At 37.3% G+C, this 27,863-nt stretch overlaps 1 pseudogene; it reads left to right on the forward strand.

Moving 5' to 3' along the window:
* LOC109576963 (oxysterol-binding protein-related protein 9-like) overlaps positions 1–27,863 on the forward strand; it is a 155,520-nt pseudogene that overhangs the window by 78,514 nt on the left and 49,143 nt on the right.

Genomic DNA, 27,863 nt, shown 5'->3' on the forward strand with positions numbered 1-27,863 from the left:
TAATAAATATAATTATAATGTTCTTCTGTTACAATTAAAAAAAAAGTAACAAGTTAACCACAAAATGCTACTATTACTGTATTCAGTCTGATAATTCAGCAATGGTAATAGGATAAAAATTGGTGAATAGAATAAAATAGGCTTTTAATTCTTATGTTAACAGAATTTTCAAATTATTGTGTTTTTTGTTTGTGTTTTGTCCAGGTGCAGAAAAATGTAGAAATATGCTTTGTTTGAATAACCACGTATTATGGACAACAAATCTTCCTTAAATGAACACCTGTTGCTGCTGCTGCTAAGTCACTTTAGTCGTGTCCGACTCTGTGTGACCCCATAGACGGCAGCCCACCAGGCTCCCCTGTCCCTGGGATTCTCCAGGCAAGAACACTGGAGTGGGTTGCCTTTTCCTTCTCCAATGCAGGAAAGTGAAAAGTGAAAGTGAAGTCTCTCAGTCATGTCCGACCCTCAGTGACCCCATGGATTGCAGCCCACCAGGCTCCTCTGTCCATGGGAATTTCCAGACAAGAGTACTGGAGTGGGGTGCCATTGCCTTCTCAGATGAACACCTGAATCAAGGGCAAATGAGACAATTACATGGGATAAGAAGTGAGATGAAGCTTAGGAAGTGCTAAGGCCAAAACTGCAGGGATTTCAGCAAAAGAGTGAGAATAACAAATAGGGTTAGTTCCCAAGATCAGATGGACACATATCATTTCTTACACTTGACTGTGGCTCTCACTCCTTTGGGTGGGAAATGAGGCATAGTGGAGTTTGATGTACACTAGTATCTCTCTCTACAAATCAGAGAGTGAAGCTATTTAAAGCAAAGCTTGTGAGGCTCTCCTGTAAAGCTCATATAACCAAGATCAGAGGAGGAATAAACCAAGGGCTCTTCAGCATAATAGCACAGTTATTTCTAAGTTAAGAGCATTGATTTGCTAATCAACAAGAGAAATATTACTTCCTAAACAGAAATTTAGGTCATCTTATCTTCCTGGAATACAATGATACCTGCAGGAAAAATGTAGGGCATAGTCAGAACTCCATGGCAAAGACTTAATCCAGAGCTGCTGTTCGGCCAGAATGCAATGGTATTAAACTTCCTGTAAAAATACGATAAAATTTTTGTAACAGTTGACAAATAACACCTACTCATGACTCTGCCTGTGCCCCATTTTCACCCTAGTCAGCCCACCACTTCTCCAGAACCTCCCCACGATGCAATAAGAGTTAACATCTGACACAGTAAGGGACCACTGAGGACTCCTCCAGCGACCAGGCTGGATCTGCTCTGATGATCAGTGCCTAAACCAAGCCAGTTAGTTACTTTGGTAATGACTCCTGCCCTAGCCTCTCATAGTGCATCTCGAATGTCCTTAAACAGATAAGACCTTATATATTTAAGCAGTCTTTCTCCACTACTGGATAGGATGGAGAATGTTAGCAAATGAAGTAGGTTGGAGTCACAATGTGATGTAGCCTTTAAAAAAATATCAACCCCTCTGTAACAACTGGGTTATGGTTGTATCCTGAAAAGAGAGGAAGGTCCAGCAAATTCTCCTGTTACTCTTATAACAAAATAATTATTCTGTTGAGGATGACTGCTTTATTTTTTGTCTTCAACCCATACACTCATCATGTAGTTGAGAAATGCTTATTGCGTGAATGAGTTGAAAAATATTAAAAAGAAATATTTCTACTTCTAAAGACAGGAAATATTAAAGCAAACATTTTAAAATGACAGAAACACAATGGTCATTAATAATATGGCAATATCCAATGCAGAGAAATAAGGATTTTGTGGTGTTAATAATAGCAATTGAAGTACATGCTATTTTCAGTCTCTGGTAATAAAAGCAGTTGTATAGGCTAATTTTACAACTATACTTTTATGTTCATATGTGATATTTATATACAGAGAAACCTATTTCATTGTTCCTTAGGGTACTTTTTAACAACTCTGTTGAAATATAATTGATACACAAAGAACTGCATGCATTTAATGCGTACTATTTAATGAGTCTGGATACATGCAAACACCCATGACATGATCACCACAATAAGGTAATAGATGTAACTAACCTTTCCCAGCATCTCCTTGTATATTTTTGCTTTCCTGTTTCTGTTTTTATTTGTGTGTGTGTGTGTTGTAAGAGCACTTAACATGAGATCTACCCTGTTAATAAATTTTAAAATTCTTGTGTTTTTAACTTAGACACTATGTTGTAGAGCAGATATATAGAACTTTTTCATTTAACAAAACTGAAACCCTTTACCCATTAAGATTTTAAATGAATATTGGACTTATTTATGCTACAAATTCAAAAGATTTTCCTTGAGCCTGAAGTATACTGTATAAATAGTATCCTATTCATAAATCTAGTAAATTTTAACAATTTCACGTCTCCTTGATTAATATTTACCAAACTAAATTTCTTTCATTGTTTCCACTTATAAATTTATAGAAACTCTTCAAGGCTTGCTACAAGTTTCTCACTGTTTAAAAAAAGTTACATTAAATTTCATAAGTTAAATCAACTGAAAAATTATAATTCATCTATCATTCCAACATAATTTACAAATTTAGTACAATTCTTGCACACCTTTCAACCAAATGTCATAAATTTAAAATATGTCAGAGTTTACGTTGGAACTATTTAGCTAATCTGTTAAATATTTAATAAGACCACATTATCCTATTTTAAATGTCAAATGCAGGAAATTGTTTCTAAATTTAATGTAGAAGTATTAATGCTGTGATTTAAAAAATTTTATTCACTACGTTTACTCCTAGTACTTCCCCTGGTTTGACATTCACTCAACCACCAAGCCAATATTGATAACATTTTAATATTGGAAAAAGCTTTTTTTTTTTTGAAAACTAAGCTAAGAACAGTAAATATCACATCACACTTTTTATTTCAAAAAATACATTTCATTTGTCTTTTATTCATTGTCAGAAACAAAAATGGCATTTTGTCTCTAGCACTCCAGATTCTAGATTTCTATATTAGACTTCAGAGTCCTCTGATGACATCGTTGGTCATTCAAATCTATGTCATCTACTTCTCTGGATGACACTGAATTGTTTATCAGATCCACATCACGCCTTGTGGGCTTCCCCAGTGGCTCAGACAGTAAAGAATCTGCCTGCAATGCAGGAGACCTGGGTTCAATTCCTAGGTTGGGAAGATCCCCTGGAGAAGAGAATAGCTACCCACTCCAGTATTCTGGCCTGGAAAATTCCATGGACAGTATAGTTCATGGGGTCACAAAGAGTAGGACACAACTGATCAACTTTCACTTTCATCAGGGTTTGTATATTCTGCGAAATTAAGTTTAACTAAGCCAGGTACTGTCAATTGGTTGTTAAACTTTAAAGTTAATTCTTTTAATCAAAATTGCAAGAGTCGTATATATTCATAGAGACAGAATTTTTATTATCATTCTGAATTTCCAACTGGTCAGTATTATTTTCTACCTGGAAAGCCATGAAACATCAAAATCAAACCATGTAAAGGGTAATAAATGTTTTGATCAGTAAGTCCCCTATTTCTTTCTTTTCTCTCTTTTATTTTTTAAATTATGAAAGTATGATAACAACTTTACAGGAGACCTGGAAAATACAGAACAAAGTTTATGCCCTCTATTTCTCTTTGACTCAATACCATCCTCATAGCTACCTCACCCTCTGCCTTGCTCACCATGCAATCAGTTAAGATTCACTCTGAAAAATCTTTCAAATCTGTTCTCTCTTCTTCATTGTCAATACATCAGCAATCAGAGCCTTTTTCCCTTTCATGTGAACAATTACTATAACTTCCACATCCTTCATGGCACGCAACTCCAGTACTCTTGCCTGGAAAATCCCATGGACAGAGGAGCCTGGTAGGCTGCAGTCCATGGGGTCGCCAAGATTCGGACACGACTGAGCGACTTCACTTTGACTTTTCACTTTCGTGCATTGGAGGAGGAAATGGCAACCCACTCCAGTGTTCTTGCCTGGAGAATCCCATGGACAGAGGAGCCTGGTGGGCTGCCATCTATGGGGTCGCACAGAGTCGGACATGACTGAAGCGACTTAGCAGCAGCAGCCACATCCTTCTTTCTAGCTCCCCACCCAACTAGTTACACAGGAGAGAAGTAATCTTGAAATCATCTCACTGATTGGTTTACTCTCCTACTCTAAAAATTAAAGGATTTGCTTATACAACAAGGTCTAAACTCTATAGGGAGGCGAAAAAAAAAACCCTCGTATTTTGTGAGTATGCATAATAAAATAATCTCTCAAGTTTGATAGCCCTCAGTTCATATTCTGGGTTCACATTTCCTAGAATACCTTTTGGGCTTCCCTGATGGCTCAGTGTTAAAGACTATGCCTGCCAATGTGAGAGACACAGGCTTGATCCCTGGGCCAGGAAGATCCCTGGAGAAGGAAATGGCAACCCACTCCAGTATTCTTTCCTGGGAAATCCTGTGGACAGAGGAGGAGGCTGGTGGACTACACTCCATGGGGTTGAAAAAGAGTCGGACATGACTTAACAACTAAACAACCATCCATCAAGTTACAGTCCATAATATCAAACTCCTTAACTATAACTGGACTCCACACTTATCTCAGAAGGGGTAGTATAAGGCTCAAATGAAGTAGCCTTTTTGAAGTAGGAACATCTCAATCTGATTTTGGTATTGATCATCTGGTGATCTCCATGCATAGAGTTGTCTCTTGTGTTTTTGGAAGAATACTAACATATTGTTCTTTACCACATCAAACTTTATTTTCCCCACCAACCACATCCACAACTGAGGATTGTTTCTGCATTTGCCTGGCCTCTTCATTCTTTCTGGAACTGTTTCTCCACTTTTCCCAAGTAGCATATTGGACACCTGCCGACCTGGGGGCTCATCTTTCGGTGTCATATCTTTTTGCATTTTCATGATCTTTATGGGGTTCTTGAGGCAAGAATATATAGTTAACATCTAACAGTTGTGAGATATTTAATGATTTTCTGTTAAAATCAGCTGAAATTTCTAAAAATTATTTTAGGCAAATGGGAAAGTCAGAAATGTCAGGACTATCTTCTAAGCAATATATCAAAATGCTTTCTGAATTAAGATGAAAAATATGTGTTCAGCCACAAAAAAAAAAAAAAAAAAAAGAAATTGGGTCATTTGTAGAGATGTGGTTGGCCCTAAAGTCTGTCATACCGAGTGAAGTCAGTTAGAAAGAGAAAAAATAAATATCGTATATTAACACATGTATATGGAATCTAGAAAAGTAGTATCGATGAACCTATTTGCAGGCAGCAATGGGACCCAGACATAGAGAACAGACTTATGAACGTAAGGGTAAGGGGGGCAGGAAGAATTGGGAGATTGGGACTGACATACATACACTACTGTGTGTAAAATAGCTAGCTAGTGGGAACCTATTGTACGGCACTGGGAGCCCAGTTTGGTGCTGTGTGAGGACCTAGATGGGTGGGATAGGAGGTGGGGTAGGAGGGACATGCAAGAGGGAGGGGATATATGTACACTTATAGCTGATTCACTTCATTGTATAGCAGAAATTAATATAACATTGTAAAGCAACATACCACAATTTAAAAAACCAACACATCCAAATTTTAAGGATAAATTTCTTGACTATATTATAGTTCTTTTAAAAGTTTTTCTTTTTTTAAAATATGACATTTATGCTAACTGGTAAATAACACACTTAAGATACTCAATGCTTGCCTATGCTGGATACCAATGTGCTTAACGTAATGTCTTATACTTATTTTGCAGCTTTTCTTTTAAAATACTTTCAATTATCACTTAAAAAATGGATGAGTCATCTTGTATTACCATCAAGAAATATATTAAATGTTCCCCATTTAAAACTTTGAACTTAAAATAATTTTGAACACACTCTGCAGGGCATTGTATCAGGCGGTTACAGGCATGGCATCTATGCATAGACTATAATCATGGACTTTATGAATACTTTGATATATTTTTCAAGGAGGAACTTAAAAATAAATCACTATAATAAAAAAATGAATTTGTTTTAAGATAGAAAGGAGGTGGTTTCTAAGTGACCCATTAGCTTTGGTCATGAAACCATAATTTTGAAGGTTTGAAGGTCATAATTTTGAAGCTGAGCAGCACTACAGCTTTTGTTAAGAAATGAGTTGGAAAATTGTATTACCAATGTTATTGCAAAGGAGTTCAGATGTTATATATTTCTCTTCTCTGTGATGTTTCCATAGAAACAGTGACTGAGAAATCAACGTTAATATTTGCTGCTTCAGTGTTTCACTTTTCACATTACACACATCTGTGTGCTTAAATATATGTTTATATATGTACATGCTTATGTATCTTATATAAGAATGTACACATAAAAACAATAGCAACTTGTTATTCAATTACTGTTATAATATTAATTTATTGTTGTTAAAAACACACACACCAAAAGTCAAATCCTGTATACAGGTGAGTTGAAAAAGCAGACTAAAAACCCCAGGGCAAAACAAGGTCCCTTTTGCATAACTTTGTTATCTATTTTTCTTTCATTATACTGATAATTAACATGGACTGCATAAAGTTCTAGTTAGTTTTGGATTGAACTACATGTAAAAATAAGGGCTTCCCAGGTGGCAGAGTGGCAAGAAATCCGCCTGAAAATGCAGGAGACACAAAAGACACAGGTTTGATCCCTGGGTCGGAAGATCCCCTGGAGTAGGAAACAGCAACCCACTCCAGTATTCTTGCCTGGAAAATTCTATGAACAAATGGAGCCTGGCAGGCTATAGACCATGGAGTCACAAAGAGTCAGACACAACTGAGCGCACATGTACAATTACTTTTACACTTTATTTCTGTTCAATATTATTATTTGCACAGAAATTGTATAATTTAAACTATCGTTAAAATATCTATAGGCCACCATCTAGCATATTTAAAGGCACTTGACATTTTAAACCTGGAAACTCCTAAAAGAATATGGGGAAAATTGTCAGTTCATATATAAGAAAATTTGTTTCTTACATATGGCACATAACGTGAGAGCAACACTGTATATCTCTGGCTATTTTTAAATGCTGAATTTTGGTAGAAAATTACTACATACTTTATATCAGTTTTTCTTTGTGTAATTTAATGTGAGGGTGTCAGCTTCCTCTGGGAAATAAAGCACTTAACATTCTGGAATACAGAAGGGCTATAGCAATAATTTGTGCTTATTTGAAGACTGAAGTCAGGAGGGATTTAAGCTGAATCGCAGGTACTCTGTTAACTTCTTTTTCTTAAGTGCTAAGCTGTCAGATAGCAGAGCAATATAAATGAAAGATCCTTTCCAACAGATGTGGGCTTGTGGTAGTATATCTTTACCCTTTATAGAACAATTTAGATTCTCATATTCATAGACTGCTTGGATATTTCCTTTTATTTAATTAATGACACTCATATTATAAATTGTTAGCTAGGTTCTTACTATGTGCTAGGCATTAGGCTACATACTTTGTCATTTAATTAAAAACATACTTCTTTAAGGCAAGTATTATTATTTTTTCAAATATCATAGATAGTCCAGAAATCTAGTGTAAGATAGTCTTACACTACAGCTTGTATTTTAACCAATGTATATACCACCTATTGATAGAAATTGGGTTAACTCATAGTATTTCTACTCATTATCTCTAGTTTAATCAGTAGGGTCTATGGAAAAGAATGTTTTTTTCAACCAACTCAAGTGAATCCTCTACTGAGTATTATTTTGTGTAACATTTCATATCTATTCATTAATTGTTCATTTTAATTAGATAATAGCAATTATCAGAAGCATTTATTTTATAGTGGGAAGTTTTCAAAAATATGCATGTTATTCAACCTTTGAACTTTCTTTAATTTTGCTTTTTTTTGTTGTCTACAAGTGAATGGCTTAAATTTGCCATGAAAAATAATATGGGTCCTGTTAATATCCTTCAATAAAATTTTACTTTTTTTCCAAAGGTACATATATGTGTTTCATTGTATTTTAAAAAGCTGTATAAATTGCATATTTTAAAATTTACAATTTATTTTTCTGTTTTGTTTTTAATATAGCTCGTATTCTAACTTCTGCTTTTGAATTTCAGTATAGACTATCTTACTGCACGATTACAGAATCTAGAGCTCATATACCTCCAACTCCAATCCAGTACAATATGGATTATTCTTAAATTCTACTATGTCTTATTTCAATTTCTTTCTTTCATTCTTGTTTTCAAAATATGTCTAGTTATTACCACCATTTTTAAAGTATTTAGAAGTTTATTGTTTGGAGGTTTAGGATGTTGACATTTTTTTCCAACTGTGTGAAACAAAACCTAAATCATCATCTTTTCCAGAATTTCACAAACTAATATTTTATTTCCTTGTTTTTTGAAAGAATTAAGAAAAGAAATAATAATATAAAAATAAAGGTAGGGTCAAGACTGATAGAAAAAAATGCTTGTTCCTTAGGGACTAGATTTTAACTTGTTGTCTTTGGAAAAAAGTAACTGAGTCAACTGAATTTCAAGTAACTCATATCTCAGTGTATAATTAAGAGGAAATAATAGATCTGGGTGAGAAATAATAGATCTGAATATATCAATTAATGGTATATTCAGAGAAAGTCTAGTTCACTGAGGAAATGATAGTCATGTGAACAAATTTCCAAGTATAAATGTTTCATGGTTATGATAATCTGCATGATAGAAGAGATGGTTGGATAAGTTATTTTGCTTTGCTACATGTTAAATGAAATTTTGTGTTTGACTATATAATTCCCTTTTTATTAAGTGTTTGTTGTTCACTCAGTCGTGTCCCACTCTCTGTGACCCCATGGACTGCAGCACGCCAGGCTTCCCTGTCCTTCACCATCTCCTGGAGTTTGCTCAAACTTATGTCCACTGAGCTGGTGATGCCATCCAACCATCTCATCCTCTGCCATCCCCTTCTCCTACTGCCTTCAATCTTTCCCAGCATCAGGGTCTATATAACATCTAAATGTTCATTTAGGTAGTCCAGACACTGAATAAGAATTTCTACCTGTGGGGATCATATTTACTAAATTATGGATTCAACTTTTTACTCTGGTTAATCTAAAATACTGGAAAGTGAAATGTGAACAGCTTATAAAGAAATATAAAGGAGGACATAGAAAAATAGTGATCACAAAAAATTTAAAAAAAAAACCTGAACATTTTATTTTAATATTTTATCTCTACACTTTTAGAAAAAGCTACTCTAGCACATAGAAATTTATGATAACTTCAAATTGTTTTAAGGTTAGAAATAAAGAATTATTATTAGTAAATAATAGTTTGGAACATCTTGATTCAAAATCACAGGTTTGGACATACTAGACATAATGCTGCTACTGCTGCTTCTAAGTCGCTTCAGTCGTGTCCGACTCTGTGCGACCCCAGAGACGGCAGCCCACCAGGCTCCCCCGTCCCTGGGAGTCTCCAGGCAAGAACACTGGAGTGGGTTGCCATTGCCTTCTCCAGTGCATGAAAGCGAAAAGTGAAAGTGAAGTCGCTCAGTCGTGTCCGACTCTTTGTGACCCCATGGACTGCAGCCTACCAGGCTCCTCTGTCCATGGATTTTCCAGGCAAGAGTACTGGAGTGGAGTGCCATTGTCTTCTCCATCTAGACATAATATATGACTTTAAATAAAAGCCATTACATGTTCAACTTTCTTAAGAGTTTGCTCCTTGTCCAAAAATTATGTAAATTTAAATGATTATTTTATTTCTGTTCTTAAAAGAGACAGTCCTCTTTTTCTAAAAATAAATATGAGCAAAAGTTTGATCTTTTCTCAAATGGTACTTGTAATCACAATCTACAATCCATGAGGAAAAACTTCAAAAGCACTTTAAAAGAAAGACTTGCCTTTCCCTCTTTTAAAGCCTTGGTTTTGACTCCACTGAAGTAATAAGCTGCAAATAGGGCAGAAACCTGGATGAAATATCAGTGATGTATGATCTTGGGTACACAATTCTCTAGATTTAGTCTTCCACTGATCAATTCAACTGGCTTTTTTTTTTTTTTGGTTTTCCTAATTTGTCCTGAAAAGACAGTTTTCTCAGCTTGCGTGTCAAGGTTTCTTACAATACCCTAATTTTCTAGATACTTTAAGATGTCAAAATGTCTTGATATACAACTTTAAAATTACCTACCTCCCACTTACACAAAATTCAACAACTAAAATGTGTCTATGTATTGCCACATTTCTTCATGAAACAAACCTCTCTCTCCCTGTCTCCCTATCCCTCTTCTCCAACTGATCTTCACCCTTTTATTCACAGTAAGTGATTTCTGCCCTGTGTATCTTGACTATATGATAACAAATTATAGCTTTTATGGGGTATTTTTCTCTATAATTGAATCAACTTTCTATTTTATACTTTGTACATTTTTGCTCAAAGTTCTGCATTTTAGAATGCTGCATAGCAAATGTATCATCACATTCAAATTACTAAATTGCTTAAAAAAAATGATTTCCCAAGAAGCGTTTAGTGTGTTATACAGCACATTGGTTGATGCTGTACAGTTAATTCTTTTATATTCAATGGGAATTATTTGCTATTAGATTAAACAGGATTATTACGGAATTTTATATGTCTTCCTGTTTTTTAACATATTATTTATAACATGGTGATAAATGCAACACAATACCCTCACAAGTTCCTTAGTATTGAAAAATGATAAATTATTGTTACTTGAAGCAAAGGATAATAATGCAACATAAACACAATCTTCTCTCCAATGACTCTTCTGTCAACATAGTTCAGTATGATGGAAAATTGTATAACTAAATCACAATCTGGTTAAATTTCATGGCCATTGTTTCTTCTACAAAATGCTGTCATCTTAAAATAATGAAGATTTGTTCATTTCCTTTCTTTGCCTAAAATAGTATTTAGCCATTGGTATTTTTAATCCTAAAACATAAAATCACTGAACAGGAAAAAAGATAGGATTTGAGAATACTTTAAATTTTTGTCCTTTTAGAATTTATTGATTGTGCTACCCTCCCTCAAGGGAAAAAAAAACTAAAAATAAAACAATTGTAGAAAAAATTATAGCCAATTAAAGAACAAAGAATAATAGGTCAAAGACTTAATTATTAGAACTGTGATCCTTTTTTACATTTGAAATAAACTACAAGCAGTGTTAATTTGAGAGTTTTTCAAAGTTATAGCCAATCATTGGCATTCTTAATATTGAGTAATTACAGCTTTATTTCCCATAACCATTGGAAATGTCTTTCACTAGAAATAACAATTGGATTCTTTTCAGCTAATAAAAACCCTGGCCGGTAGTACAGGAAAATCAAGCTTTAAGCTTTAGGAGGCTATACACAAGGCAATTCTGCCCTACGAACCCCTGAGATTACATTTCTGTTAGCTAGATTTCCAAATTCTTTTGACACACTTAAACTTCTCCCTGGACCTTTAAATGCTTCATGCAGCCAAAATTTCAAATTCTTACTTACCATTAAATTCTTAATACAAAAGCATTCTTTAACCTACGTACAACTTGTGGTGGTCAACAGGACACATCTAGAGCCAGATGCCTGGATTCAGCATGTTCGGTCCTGCCCCTGACTGGGCATGCTGTCAGCATTCTGTGCCTCAATGTCCTCATTCCTCTGTTAGTAATGGTACTGTCCTCCTAAGTTATGTAGGTGTGCTTAGTCATGTCTTTGTCGTGTCTGACTCTGCAGCCCCATGGACTGTAGACCGCCAGGCTCCTCTGTTCATGGAATTTTCCAGGCAAGAACACTGGATTGCCATTTCCTTCAGATCTTCCTGACCCAGAGAACAAACCTGCATCTCTTGCAGCTCCTAAAACAGTAGGTGGATTCTTTACCACTAGTGCCACGTGGGAAAAATGTGCTTGTGTATGTAGGGATTATTAAATGGGTTAATACACATGAACGTCTTGGAGGAGTACCTGGCGTGTCACAAGCATCATAGAGCATCCTTTATTTTTAAACTGAAGTATAGTTAATTTATAATGTTTCAGCTGTACAACAAAGTGATTCAGTTATGGGTAAATAGATATACATATATATCTGTATTCTTTTCAAATTATTTTCCATTATAGACTATTACAAGATATTAAATATAACAGTTCTATGTGCTATACAGTAGGCCCTTGTTTATTTTATGTACAGAAGGATTCATTTTTATTAAATACACTTATTGTTATAAATCTCATGTCACTATTTTATAACTCTTTTTATTAACTCTTCTTAGTACTCACTGTAAAAAAACTTATTTCTTCTATCTTCCCCAAATGGCATTTTTTTATGCTTTGCTGTACCTGAAGCCTATCTTTTCCTAGCTAACACAGTATTCAAATCAAGTCATGTACTGTTATTGTTGCTGTTGTTTAGTCACTAAGTCTTGTATGAAATTTTGTGACCCCAGAGACTGCAGCATGCTAGGCTTTCCTGTCCTTCACTATCTCCTGGAGCTTGCTCAAACCTCAACCTCATGTCAATTGAGTCAGTAATGCCATCCAACCATTTCATCTTTTGTTGTCCTCTTCTCCTCCTGCCCTCAATTTTCCCCAGCATCAGGGTCTTTTCAAATGAGTCAGCTCTTCACATCAGATGGCCAAAGTATTGGAGTTTCAGCCTCAATATCAGTCCTTCCAGTGAACAGCCAGGAGTGATCTCTTTAGGATGGACTGGTTGTATCTCCTTGCAGTCCAGGGAGCTCTCAAGAGTCTTCTCCAACATCACAGTTCAAAAGCATCGATTCTTCCGCACTCAGCTTTCTTTATAGTCCAACTCTCACATCCATACATGACTACTGGAAAAACCATAGCCTTGACTAGACAGACCTTTTTTGGCAAAGTAATGTCTCTGCTTTTTAATAAATATGCTGTCTAGGTTGGTCCAATGGAGAAGGGAATGGCAAAACACTTCCGTATTCTTGCCTTGAGAACCCCATGAACAGTATGAAAAGGCAAAATGGTAGGATACTGAAAGGGGAACTTCCTGGGTCAGTAGGTGCCCAATATGCTACTGGAGATCAGTGGAGAAATAACTCCAGAAAGAATGAAGGGATGGAGCCAAAGCAAAAACAATATCCAGTTTTGGATGGGACTGGTGATAGAAGCAAGGTCTGATGCTGTAAAGAGCAATATTGCATAGGATCCTGGAAATAGAGGAAATAGAGGAAAGGATGCAAAGAAATAGAGGAAAATAACAGAATGGGAAAGACTAGAGATCTCTTCAAGAAAATTAGAGATACCAAGGGAACATTTCATGCAAAGATGAGCTCGATAAAGGACAGAAATGGTATGGACCTAACAGAAGCAGAAGATATTAAGAAGAGGTGGCAAGAATACACAGAAGACCTGTACAAAAAAGAGCTTCCGGACCCAGATAATCATGATGATGTGATCACTGACCTAGAGCCAGACATCCTGGAATGTGAAGTCAAGTAGGCCTTAGAAAGCATCACTATGAACAAAGCTAGTGGAGATGATGGAATTCCAGTGAGGCTATTTCAAACCCTGAAAGATGATGCTGTGAAAGTTCTGCTCTCAATATGCCAGCAATTTTGGAAAATTCAGCAGTGGCCACAGGACTGGAAAAGGTCAGTTTTCATTCCAATCCCAAAGAAAGGCAATGCCAAAGGATGCTCAAACTACCGCACAATTGCACTCATCTCACATGCTAGTAAAGTAATGCTCAAAATTCTCCAAGCCAGGCTTCAGCAATATGTGAACCGTGAACTTTCAGATGTTCAAGCTGGTTTTAGAAAAGGCAGAGGAACCAGAGATCAAATTGCCAACATCCGCTGGATCATGGAAAAAGCAAGAGAGTTCCAGAAAAACATTTCTGCTTTATTGACTATGCCAAAGCCTTTGACTGTGTGAATCACAATAAACTGTGGAAAATTCTGAAAGACATGGGAATACCAGATTACCCGACCTGCCTCTTGAGAAACCTGTATGCAGATCAGGAAGCAACAGTTAGAACTGGACATGGAACAACAGACTAGTTCCAAATAGGAAATGGAGTACGTCAAGGCTGTATATTGTCACCTTGCTTATTTAACTTATATGCAGAGTACATTATGAGAAAAGCTGGGCTGGAAGAAACACAAGCTGGAATCAAGATTGCTGGGAGAAATATCAATAACCTCAGATATGCAGATGACACCACCCTTATGGCAGAAAGTGAAGAGGAACTAAAAAGCCTCTTGATGAAAGTGAAAGTGGAGAGTGAAAAAGTTGGCTTAAAGCTCAACATTCAGAAAACTAAGATCATGGCATCTGGTCCCATTACTTCATGGGAAATAGATGGGGAAACAGTGGAAACAGTGTCAGACTTTATTTTTTTGAGCTCCAAAATCACTGCAGATGGTGACTGCAGCCATGAAATTAAAAGACACTTACTCCTTGGAAGGAAAGTTATGACCCACCTAGATAGCATATTGAAAAGCAGAGACATTACTTTGCCAACAAAGGTCCATATAGTCAAGGCTATGATTTTTCCAGTGTTCATGTATGGATATGAGATTTGGACTGTGAAGAAAGCTGAGTGCTGAAGAATTGATGCTTTTGAACTGTGGTGTTGGAGAAGACTCTTGAGAGTCCCTTGGACTGCAAGAAGATCCAAACAGTCCATTCTAAAGGAGATCAGTCCTAGGTGTTCATTGGAAGGACTGATGCTGAAGTTGAAACTCAGTACTTTGGCCACCTCATGCGAAGAGTTGACTCATTGGAAAAGACCCTGATGCTGGGAGGGATTGAGGGCAGGAGGAGAAGAGGACGACAGAGGATGAGATGGCTGGATGGCATCATGGACTCGATGGACATGAGTTTGAGTGAACTCCGGGAGTTGGTGATGAACAGGGAGGCCTGGTGTGCTGTGATTCATGGGTTTGCAAAGAGTAGGACATGACTGAGTGAGTGAACTGAACTGAGGTTCGTCATAACTTTCCTTCCAAGGGGTAAGAGTCTTTTAATACATAGGTGCAGTCACCATCTGCAGTGATTTTGGAGCCCCCCAAAATAAAGTCTGACACTGTTTCCACTGTTTCTCCATCTGTTTGCCATGAAGTGATGGGACCAGATGCCATGATCTTCGTTTTCTGAATGTTGAGCTTTAAGCCAACTTTTTCACTCTCCTCTTTCACTTTCATCAAGAAGTTCTTTAGTTCTTCTTCACTTTCTGCCATAAGGGTGGTGGCATCTGAATATCTGAGGTTATTGATATTTCTCCCAGCAATCTGGCTGCAGTCACCATCCACAGAAAATTTGGAGCCCCCAAAAATGATATCTCGCACTGTTTCCACTTTTCCCCCATCTTTTGTCATGAAGTAATGTGACTGGATGTCCTGATCTTAATTTTTTGAATGTTGAGTTTTAAGCCAGCCTTTTCACTTTTCTCTTTCACCCTCATCAAAAGGCTGTTAAGTTCCTCCAGCATTTGAGTAGTATCATCTGCAATCCTGAGGTTGTTTAAATTTCTCCTGGCAATCTTAATTCCATTTTGTGCTTCCTCCAGCCTGGAGTTTGCATGATGTACTATGCATACAAGTTAAATAAGTAGGATGACAACACACAGCCTTATCAGACTCTTTTCCCAATTTTGAATCAATCGGTTGTTCCATGTCTGGTTCTAACTGTTTCTTCTTGACCCACATACAGTTTTCTCAGAAGGCAGGTAATGTGGTCCAGTATTCCCATCTCTTTAATAACATTCCATACTTGTGATCCACACAGTCTAGAGCTTTTAAGTAGTCAATAAAGCAGAAGTATATGTTTTTCTGGAATTCCCTCGCATAAGCTTAAATGCATGTATGCATGCTCAGTCATTCCGACTCTTTGTGACCCCATGGACTGTAACCCACCAGGCTCCTCTGTCCAGGGAATTCTCCAGGCAAGATATTGGAGCCATTTGCTACTTCCTTATCCAGGGAATCTTCCTGATCAAAGGATCAAACCAGAGTCTCTTGTGTCTCCAGCATTGGCAGAGGGATTCTTTACCACTGCATCACCTTGGAAGTCCATAGTCTTAAATAGAGGAAAGTTAGATCAAGGAATTTGTATTAGTTTCCTCTTGCTGTCACAAATTGTCACAAATTAACTGATTTAAAATAGCACAAATACATTATCTTACAATTCTATTAGTTAGAACTCTGGCACAGATCTCATTGGGTTAGAATCAAGGCAACAGTAGGTTGCATTCCTTTCCGAAGGCTCTAGATAAGATACATTCTCTTGACTTTACCATTTTCTAGAGGTTAGCTACATTCTTTGACCCAAAGCCCCTTCCTCAATCTTCAAAGCCAGCAGCATCAAGCCAAGTCCTTTTCATGCTGCCTTTTTTATTTTTCTCTGATTCTCTCTCTTCTGCCTCCATTTCCACTTTTAAAAACCTCTGCAATTTCATTCAGCCTTCCTGGATAATCCAGGAAAATCTATTTAAAGTTCATCTGATTAGCAATTGTATATACATCTTTTCTTCATTCGCTTCCCACATAACATAATATGTTAACATAACATGTCCCAGGAATTAGGAGGTGGATGTCTTTGGGGGCACTTATTTTGCCTGCCACAAAAGTTAAGGATTTATCCACAGGATGTGTAATATGACGACTATCTTGGAGAGAGTTTCTTGGGAGGATGCGAGGGGTGGAAGTAATAGTTCAGTAAATGCAGAATGAAGTGGGCGGTGAGAAATAGAGTGACCATGGAAAACTCTGAGAAGCTTGGTTGTGAGTAAGAGGAAGCAGAGTGTGGCTGTGCATGGTTTGGAATCTAGGAAGTATTATTTTATGGGAAATTGAAAAACTCTCTAAACCAATATGAAGTATCCAATTGAAGGAGGTTGTCTGTACAACAGAGAGAAGTGATACTCATTAGCTTAAGGTTTCTGAGAGAACAGGTAGGGAAATAATATTAAGCCTGCATTTGCCCCTATTATAAATAGAAGAAATGAAGGTAGACATGTAGACACATTTATATTAATGTGTTATTAGCAGAAATCTGAAAGGTTCACATTTTATGTCCTCTTTTCCCACATTAAATGCCAACAAGCAAAGGAAAATTGAATTAGCAAACTGAGGACATGATCATTAAAAAAGAAACATAGCATATAGCTATCGTATTTCCCCAGTGCCTGAAAATTCCTGCCAGCTAAGTGAAAACTCCTAGCTCACACTGCCCATAAATGAAGTAACTTCCTAGTGTTGTCAAGTTTTATGCTCCATCAAGGTTGATGGTGTACTTTACACTGTTTGGGAAACATAAACCATTTCCCACTCATGCTATCATCTTAAAACACTTTGGATTTTTGACTAAATAACTGACTAGGCAGCAATTTGTTTGGAGAATGATGGAGCCAAGTGATTTCTAATGGAGTCTCAGAAGATTCTGAGAAAAAGAGAATGTACCATTAACAGAAACAAACATGGATATGGAACGTACCAAAGCTTATTTTCACATCTCGGGTACAATTTATTACTAAACTAAGGGTCAAAAGGCCCATTAAGATCCAGAGTCTAAAGCAGCCAATGAATATGTTCTTTTATATTCAGGAAGCCAGAGGCACCAAGAACTAGGCGCTACTCTTTTCCTGCTTTATAAATAGGATGGAGATTCTAAGTGTACCAATTAGAGGAGATAGATACAGCTCAGCAAGATACTCTGGTCAGGGTTGCAAGATAAATCACAGAATACCTAGTTAAAACTGAACTTTAGATAAAGAGCAAACAATTTTTTTAAGCATAAGTATGCACTAGATATTGCATCAAAAACTTTTACATTATTTTTTGTTTTGTTTTTCACATGAAATTCAAATTCAGATTTAGCTGGTTAACTGTGTGTCCTCTTTTTATTTGCTAATTCTGGCAATCATAACCCTACTGAAAATCCAGATATTGCCTATTTGCCAAGTGTAAAACTGGATTCATAAGCTGAAAAAATTTTCAAACCTCTTTCACACATGAGAATTCTGAGTATACTGTCTGAAATCCAAAATACTAATGTTTCTGGAATATTTCACTCGTTCATAACAAATTGTAGGTTTGCAATTTAAACAGGACTAAAATAGCTATTTTGGGAAAACACTTGTGGTTGCTACATGTTTTTGGGCCATGGATTTCCTTGAAGTCTTCCCTGATAAACCTTTTCAGGACTAATTATCTATTTTTTTTTTGTTTGTTTCACTATAATGCATAATTTTGTTTGTTCATTACTCCATCAATGAATTGGCCAAATAAAAGTTGATTTGTGCTGTGCTTAGTTGCTCAGTCATGTCCAGCTCTTTGTGACCCCACGGACTGTAGCCCACCATGCTCTTCGGTCCATGGGGATTCTCTAGGTAAGAATATTAGAGTGGGTTGCCATGCCCTCTTCCAGGGGATCTTCCCAACCCGGAGATCAAACCCAGGTCTTCTCCCTTGCTGACAGATTGTTTACCATCTGAGCTATCAGGGAAGCCCAAAAGTGGATTTAGGTAACCGTAATCTTTGTAGAATAGGCTACTTTTCCAGACCTATTTTTATATCAGAAGTAACAGACCAGATGACACCAAGTATTATCATCCATTTGGATAACATTTCCTTGAAATCTACCTCATGAGTACCTACTCATTTACATTGTTCATGAATATGACTGACTGGCTACACCTAAAGAAGTAAAGATAAAATGGTGAAGAAGATATACCAGAACTTGCACTGGAGACACCAACATCTGTAATATTAGAGAGAGAACAATATTAGGAAAGTGTCAATGAAAAAAGGCAATGCAGAGGAATAAGATGCATTGATGTCACGGAGGCCATCATGACAGCCACTCTAAGTGGTCCAGATTTGGTGATCAGGGACACTTATCAGATCTCTAAACTGAGATTCTGGATTTTCTATTGCAGAGGCCATCAAGCAATTGCTTGGTGAGGTTAAAATACAGTGAGGAGGAGGTCAGTGTGGTTGGAGCAGAGTGGGGAGTGCGATTAAAGACAAGTGAGAGAAGTTGGCTGGTGAGATTGCGCAGGGTTCTGTAAGCCAGAGCAAGGAATTCAGTATAATTGGTACTATTCTTTCATTGCTGAAAAGACTTCAGGAAACTTCAAGCAAGAGAATAGCATGGTAAGTGCTGAATTGTAAGAAAACAGGGTGAAAACTTGAGCTATTTTCAAAGATAAATGATAAGTAAGTAAGCAAGTACTTACTTAGTAAGTACTGTGTCAAAATAAAATGTTTCTCTATGCCCATAAGGTAAAATATTGAAATTGCTAAAAACAATGTCAGAGCATATAGCTAAGAGGAAAATGTGCGCAAAAAGACAACAATGACATATTTTATCATGATAAATGTAGACGAAGCAAAGTTTCTTATCAAAAATACAAAAGCTCTCATATTAGCTAAGACCAAAGAAATCCAATAAAATGACTACAGATTTGTTGACTCATAAATATATGTACATAGATGTTGCTATTGAACTGTTTAAAAACAAATATCCATTTTAATCTATTCTTTAAATACATTAAATATGTATTAAGCTCTAATGTTTTGAATTTTAACATAAAATACCAAATTTCAGACATGCTGTAATAATTAAAATGCTAATTCCCAGGTGTTAACAATGTTAGCTAGACTTATTGCGATGATCTCTTTGCAATGTACACAAGTATCAAATCATTATGTTGCCTACCTAAAACTAATAAACACAAGGTATTCAGAGTTTTACATTGACATATACACATTACTGTATTTAAAATAGATAACCAATAAATATCTACTGTATAGCACAGGGAACTCTGCTCAATATTCTGTAATAACTTAAATGGGAGAATAATTTGAAAAAGAATAGACACATATGTAATGTATGGGGCTTCCCTAGTAGCTCAGATTATAAGGAATCTGCTTGCAGTGTGGGAGATCTGGGTTCCATCCCTGGGTTAGGAGGATCCCCTGGAGAAGGGAATGGCAACCCACTCCAATATTCTTGCCTGGCAAATTCCATGGACAGAAGAGCCTGAAAGGCCACAGTTCATAGGGTCCCAAAGAGTTGAGCATGACTGAGCGACTAACACACACACACACCTATATAGGTATAACTGAATCACTTTGTCATACACCTGAAACTAACACTGTCAATTAACTATGCTGCTGCTGCTGCTGCTAAGTCGCTTCAGTTGTGTGCGACTCTGTGTGACTGCATAGACGGCAGCCCACCAGGCTCCCCTGTCCCCAGGATTCTCCAGGCAAGACTGGAGTGGGTTGCCATTTCCTTCTCCAATGCAAGAAAGTGAAAAGTGAAAGCGAAGTCGCTCAGTCCTGTCTGACTGTCAGCGACCCCATGGACTGCAGCCTACCAGCCTCCTCCACCCATGGGATTTCCCAGGCAAGAGCACTGGAGTGGGTTGCCATTTAACTATACCTCAATATAAAATAAAAAAATAAAGAACAAGGTTTCTCGTACTTGAAACAAATAAACATTTTTTGTAACTATCCTTGACTATTCAATTCTTGGACTGATATCTAAGAAACAGCATTGCATTACTAAAGGAGGAATATTTTAGATTGGTAATGAGGAAAATAAATTAGAAATTTGTAGGGAAAAGTCTATATATAACTCAGATGGTTGCACAGAATTGAAATCTTAAAATATACCTGAGTCTGCCAGGATACTGAAAGCTAATTATCACGGTGAAAGGAGCTGACCTAAATAGAAGTGACTTCAACATCCCTCCTTCCACCTCCAAGGTGCTACATTTTCAGAGGTGTGTGTGAGAGTGTGTCTGTGTGTGTGTGTGCATGCCTAAGTGATGCATGGTGATGGGGAATGCTGTGTTAAATCACAAAGGGGTGGTTATTCCAAGTCTTATATTCTTCTGTAGTGGAATAATTCCCTTAGTGAGATAATCGTTTTATAATTTGTTACTGATTGCACTTAGAAAGCATTTCATAAATGACAAATGAGAGATCCCTAGAGAGGGCTTGCAATTCTAATTAAGGTATGTGACAAAACTAAGTGTGATTTAAGAAATAAATGACTTGAGGTTTGGAGGAAGATTTTCATGGGGACACAGCACACCCACCTATCAACACTTTTATAAGCCATCCCCTCAAGGACGTCTGTGGTATGAGTTTGGGGTTCCATTTATCATTAAGGAAAAAAATATGCAGATTAAGTGGAAAGCTTATTATAACAGACATTCTGCACTTGGGAATTTCTGTCTAAATTTTATAAATTGAACTACTAAGTGATTGCCTGTCAATTAGAATGACTCTGGGCTCCCCGGGGTGGCTCAGCAGTCAAGAATCCACCTGCAGTGTAGGAGAAGCAGGAGACTTGGGTTCAATCCCTGGGTCAGGGAAATCCTCTTGAGGAGGTGTCAACTAAAACATACACAATCTGAAAGTACAGCGTTATTGTATTTGGTGAGACTGTTTAGGACTCTGAGCCCTGGGAGATACCACCTCAGTAGCTCTGAGAAAACTGCTCCAAGTATGCAGGAGAGAGAGTCAGGCTATATACAAGTTTGCAACAAAAGGAGCAGGCAGTCTGAACATCAAAGTTAAGGAATTTAGCATTCTATATATATGTGTATGTGTGTGTGTTAGTCACTCAGTCGTGTCCTGCTCTTTACAACCCCATGTACTTGTAGCCCACCAGGATCCTCTGTCTTTGGGATTTTGCAGGCAAGAATACAGGAGTTGGTTGCCATTTCCTTCTCCAGGGGATTTTCCTGACCTAGGGATCGAACCTGGGTCTCCCACATTGCGGACAGACTCTTTACCATCTGAGCCACTAGGGAAGACTGCTCTTTCCTATTCTATGCATGGGAAGATGCAAGCCTCTGGGCTCACTGAATTCATTCTTTTCATATGCCCCCCGGCTCTCTAGGGTAAACCCTGTTTTCTTGTTTTCATTAAGAAGTGGCATATGGCTGCTTCGTGCATTCCCCCAGCTCCTCCGCAATCACCATGAGGGGTGGCAGGATCCTCTGGATCTCAGTTTTGGGGGCCCTCATTCCCATTTGGAAGCCAGAAGTCACTGATGGCTGTGACATTTCTTATTTATTGATATGGCAGGAGATATTTTCATTTCACAGAGGACACAGCAACCCACTCCAGTATACTTGCCTGGAGAATCCCATCAACAGAAGAGCCTGGTGGGCTATAGTCCACAGGGTGCAAACAGCTGGACACAACAGAAGCAACTGAGCATGCGAGCACGAGAATGGCTTTAAAATAAATACTGATCATTTGACTCTAACTTACCATTCCCAATATTTTTAATGGATCCCCAGGCTGAAATCAGCTGCATTTCAAAATGAAAGCTCATTTCTTTTGTGTCACATGAATGGCAGTTAATAGTCCTTCAAGCTTTTCAGTGGAAACAATTACCAAAATAACTCCAACAATATTCACTCCTTCTCAATATTTGCTTCAGTGAAATATAAACAACTACAAATTTTGTTGAGTTCTTGATCATCTGGCAAATCAAGACAAAGCACAAAGATATGTTAGTTCTGAACAAGAGACAATTTATCTCATGAACAAAAAGCATCTGTGGTCAGAGGACAAATCTTTGACAGTTACAATCATGCCTAAAAGGCCACCATAATTACAATGTTAATGTTTCTCAATCAGACCACATCAGTGCTCAGAAAACCAGGTTGCTTGTGAGATTCTGATGACTTTCTTTCTTATCAACTGTGAATCATGTCTTTCCTCTGCAATTAAGGCCTCTGATATGCATGGCAGTCAGCAGCACTGAAATAATGAAACAAATCAGGCCAAATATACTGCTGTTAGAGTTAGAAATGGGCTTCCCTTGTGGCTCAACTACAAAGAATCTTCCTGTAATTACAATGCAGGAAATCTGGATTGGGAAGATCCTCTGGAGGAGGGAACGGCTAGCCACTCTAGTATTCTGGCCTGGAGAATTTCACGGACACAGAAGCCTGGTAGGCTACAGTCCACAAGGTCACAGAGTCAGACATGACTGAGTGACTTCCACTTTTTCTTCACTTTCTTCAAAATTAGCAAAGCTACAACAAATGCTGATCTTTTGCCTCAACTTGTGCATAGATATGAACAAGTCACTCTAGAAATACTCCTATTTAGATTTAAAGGTATTAGCAAAGTGAAGATTTGTTGTTGTTCAGTCATTCAGTCATGTCTAACTCTTTGCAACCCCATGGACTGCAGCACACCAGACTTCCCTGTCCTTAGCTATCTCCCAGAGTTTGCTCAAACTCATGTCCATTGAGTCAGTGATATCGTCAAACTATCTCAGTCTCTCTCTCCCCATTCTCCTCTTGCCCTTAATCTTTCCCAGCATCAGGGTCTTTTCCAACGAGTTGTCTCTTTGGATCAGGTAGCCAAAATATCGGAGCTTCAGCTTTATCATCAGTCTTTCCAATGAATCAGTTCAGTTCAGTTCAGTTGCTCAGTCCTGTCCATTCCAATGAATATTCAGCATTGATTTCCTTTAGAATTGACTGGTTTGATCTCCTTGCTGTCTAAGGGACTCTCAAGTCTTTTTCAGCACCACAGTTCGAAAGCATCAATTCTTTGGCACTCAGCCTTCTTTATGGTCCAAATTTCACATTTCTACATGACTACTGAAGACCATAGTTTGATCGTAAGGACCTTTGTTGGCAAAGTAATCTCTCTGCTTTTTAATACACTGTCTAGCTTTGTCATGGATTTTCTTCCGAGGAGCAAGTATCTTTTAATTTCGTGGCTTCAGTCACTGTCTGCAATGATTTTGGAGCCCAAGAAAATAAAGTCTCTCACTATTTCCATTGTTTCCCATCTATTTTTCATAAAGTGATGGGACCAGATGCCATGAACTCCATTTTTTGAACGTTGAGTTTTAAGCCAACTTTTTCACTCTCCTCTTTCACCTTCATCAAGAGGTTCTTTAGTTCCTCTTCGCTGTCTGCCAATAGGTTGTTGTCATCTGAGTATCTGAGGTTATTGGTATTTCTCCTGACAATCTTGATTCTAGGTTGTGCTTCATCCAGCTTGTGATTAATCATTCATTTTGCCATTTTTCATGATGTGCTCTGCATAGGAGTTAAATAAGTGAGTGATAATATACAGCCTTGATGTACTCCTTTCCCAGTTTGGAACCAGTCTGTTGTTCCATGTCCAGTTCTAACTGTTGCTTCTTGACCTGCATTCTCAGGAGGCAGGTAAGGTGATCTGGTATTCCCATGTCTTAAAGAATTTTCATTTGTTGTGATCTACACAGTCAAAGATGTTAGCATAGTCAATGAAGCAGATGTAAATTTTTTTTTTTTTTTTTAATTCTTTTGCTTTCTCTATAATCTAGTGGATGTTAGCAATTTGATCTCTGGTTCCTCTGCCTTTTCTAAATCCAGCTTTTACATCTAGTAATTCTTGTTTCACATACTGTTGAGACATAGCTTGAAGATTTTGAGCATTATCTTTCTAGAATGTGAAATGAGATCAATTGTGCAGTAGTTTGAACATTTATGGCATTGCCCTTCTTTGGGACTGGAACGAAAAGTGATCTTTCCTAGTTTCTGTGGCCACTGCTGAGTTTTCCAATTTTGCTGGCATAATCAGCAGTTTCAGAGCATCATCTTCTGGAATTTTAAATAGCTCAGTTGGAATTCCATCACCTCCACTAGTTTTGTTCATAGTAATGCTTCCTAGGGGCTCACTTGACTTTGCACTCCAGAATGTCTGTTTTTAGGTGAGTGATCACACCATCGTGGTTATCTGGTTACTAAGATCTTTTTGTACAGTTTTCTATACATTCTTGCCCCCTCTTCTTAATATCTTCTGCTTCTATTTTGGCATTGCTCACTTAAGAGGGCTTTCTTATCTCACCTTGCTATTCTTTGAACTCTGCATTCAGATGGATATATCATTCCTTTTCTCCTTTGCCTTTCACTTCTCTCCTTTTCTAAACTCTTTGTAACACCTCCTCAGGATATGGCCCATTAAAAAAATATTACATAATAATTTAATTGAAGACAGTGATGGATTCCTTTATTTGAAGGTTTTTGATAACTTCAACATATAAGATAAATATGAAACAGGATATAGTTCAACTATTTTTATGGTGAAATAGTATCTGACAGATTTTATTTTCTTGGGCTCCAAAATCACTATGGATGGTGACTGCAGCCACAAAATCAAAAGACACTGGCTCCTTGGAAGAAAAACTATGACAAACTTAGAGAGCAAATTTAAAAGCAGAGACATCACTTTCCCGGCACAGGTCCATATCATCAAAGCTATCTTTTTTCCAGTAGTCATGAATGGATGTGAGAGTTGAATCATAAAGAAGGCTGAGCACCAAAGAATTGATGCTTTCAAGCAGTGGTGTTGGAGAAGACTCTTGAGAGTCCCTTGGGCTGCAAGGAGATCCAACTAGTCCATCCTAAAGGAAATAAACCCTGAATATTCATTGACAGGACTGATGTTGAAGCTGAAGCTCAAATACTTTCATCACTTGATGTGTAAAGGGCTGACTCATTGGAAAAGACCCTGAAGCTGGCAGAGATTGAAGGTGAAGGGAGAAGGGGGTGGGAGAAGATGAGATGGTTTGATAGCAGCACTGGCTCAGTAGATATAAATTTTATCAAAGTCTAGGAGATCAGGGAGGACAGAGGAGCATATTGTGCTACAGTCCATAGGTTCACAGAGAGTTAGACACAACTTAGTGACTGAACAGCATCTGGTGCTTGTTGTACTTCATACAAAACTAAACTAAACTTCCATTAGAGTTTAGCTCATGTTTACAAACTTCGCTTTTCAAAGAAACGTTTTTTTATTCTCTGCTCACTCTTCATGCCAGATACCGTGATGGGCCTTTTACATGCATGATCTCTAATCCTCAGTGTAACTCTACACATTAAATATTCTTATTCTTATTTTACATATGAGGACATTTAGGAGCAAAAAAACAAGGGGATTCCCAAAGAGAAAAATCAAGAATGTGGCACAGTTGACCCGCAAATAAATAAGCATAGTGGGAAGGGTGGTGTGAAGGAGAGAAGTGTCTCAGAACAACGTTTGTTAACATCACTGTTAGTTAAAGGATGACAAAAAAAAAAAAGGTTAGACAAAACATAGCAAAAGAAATAAGTGAAATATTGGTGATCAGACTAAAAGTTCTCTATAGAAGGTAATTAACAAGTATACCTTTATAGGGGCCAGTTCTCCAACCAACCAAAGCCATATTCCTCTGTTCTACCTGCTCTTCTATTTTGGTTCAGACATTGGACTTTCTCATTATAGAGGTCATTATTTTCCCTCCTTAAATCACAAGAAGTCACTGGGTCCATAGAGTAGCCCTTCAGTCAATTTTATTTATAGATTTCAGTTTTACATATATGCCCTCGTTCACTGTTCTGACTGAATACATGCTTTCCAACCACTCTAAGACAGAATGTGAGATTTGTACCTGTAGAAATGAGTGCTTTCTCACTAGAGGGTCTTAAGGCAAATATTGTGAGTAAAATAGATGAACTTCAATGCATGAAACTTGTGACATCTATATTATCATTTAGGAAGTTTTGAAAACTTCTTTCTCGTATGCGAACTGTGTTCTGAGTAAGTGCAGTTGTCAAAGACTGAGTTTCATAAGCCAGTTCTAGTGAGTGTAGTGCAGTTGAGAGGCCCAAGAAAGGCTTCAGTTCTCATATATGTGGGCTGGATTTCATGTAACCAAAAGCCTAGACTCCCTATCACCGAGTAGCCCCAGTGCTGGCTTATTGCATATGAAATGAAATTGTTACCTTTGCAGATGGCTTTTTAAATAATGATTTATAATATGATTTTTCATTACTATGTTACTGGTCTATCTCTTTCAACTACATATAAGCTTCATGAGATCAGTGATGATACCATATACATCTCTGTGCCCCAGAAATCAGCAGGAGTCCCAGAATCCAGGAAATGCCAAATGAATGTTTATTCTACTAAACAAGGGGTAAGGTATCTGTCTAATAAATGATGTTGGCTATGGGAGCAAGGATGGTACAGTACGAACTACTGGAAAATTCACCACAATATAACCTTCGCATAAAACAGACACAAACACATTTTGCTATATAATTTTGCTATTTCAGTTTTGGGTCATTTTAACAGTCAGTCATCATCATATTAACACTGTAAAAACACCCACAAAACTCATGTCATTCCACAGTAAGAATTTATTTCTCACTCAGGCATCTGTGTGTCACTGGAGATTTGGCTGATCTAGGTTGGGCTCAGATGGGTTTAGTTTTTCCTCCACAAGTCTGTCATCTTTCTTGAACCAGAGCATGTGGCATGCTCTTCTCAATGCAGAGAGAAACTAACCACGTAAACTCCTCTCAAAGCCTCTGACTGCATCACATCCACTAACAATCCCAAAGCCATGACTATGGGCACATCACTCTGTTATAAAAGATATAATAATTTGTGCCCATAATTCAATTCACTTCTTACTCTTTCACTTCTATGTAAACAAAGGGACCAAACATTGTATACTTCCAGGAAGCATTCTTTGCAGCTGTATTCTAGAGGTGGCCACTTCATTGTATTCTATGCATTCTATGAAGCCCCTGTACTTCATAGGTATGATTGTCTAAAGCACTTAGAGCTAGACAAGTTGTGCTTGTGATTAATTTTATACTAAATTACTGAAAATGTACTCATGAAAAATACAATATTATTTATAAAAATAATTCAACTAAAATTTTATTTCTAAGTAATATATTCTGACAAGAGAAAAGAAATGACTGTAATTGTCCTAAAAACGGAAGTTAAGACATGTCAACTGTATAAATTTCTTCTCAATAGAGTTTTGACTGTGAGAAAATATTAGAATCTATT

This window comes from Bos indicus, chromosome 2 (assembly GCF_029378745.1).
Source record: "Bos indicus isolate NIAB-ARS_2022 breed Sahiwal x Tharparkar chromosome 2, NIAB-ARS_B.indTharparkar_mat_pri_1.0, whole genome shotgun sequence".
Taxonomy (NCBI): domain Eukaryota; kingdom Metazoa; phylum Chordata; class Mammalia; order Artiodactyla; family Bovidae; genus Bos; species Bos indicus.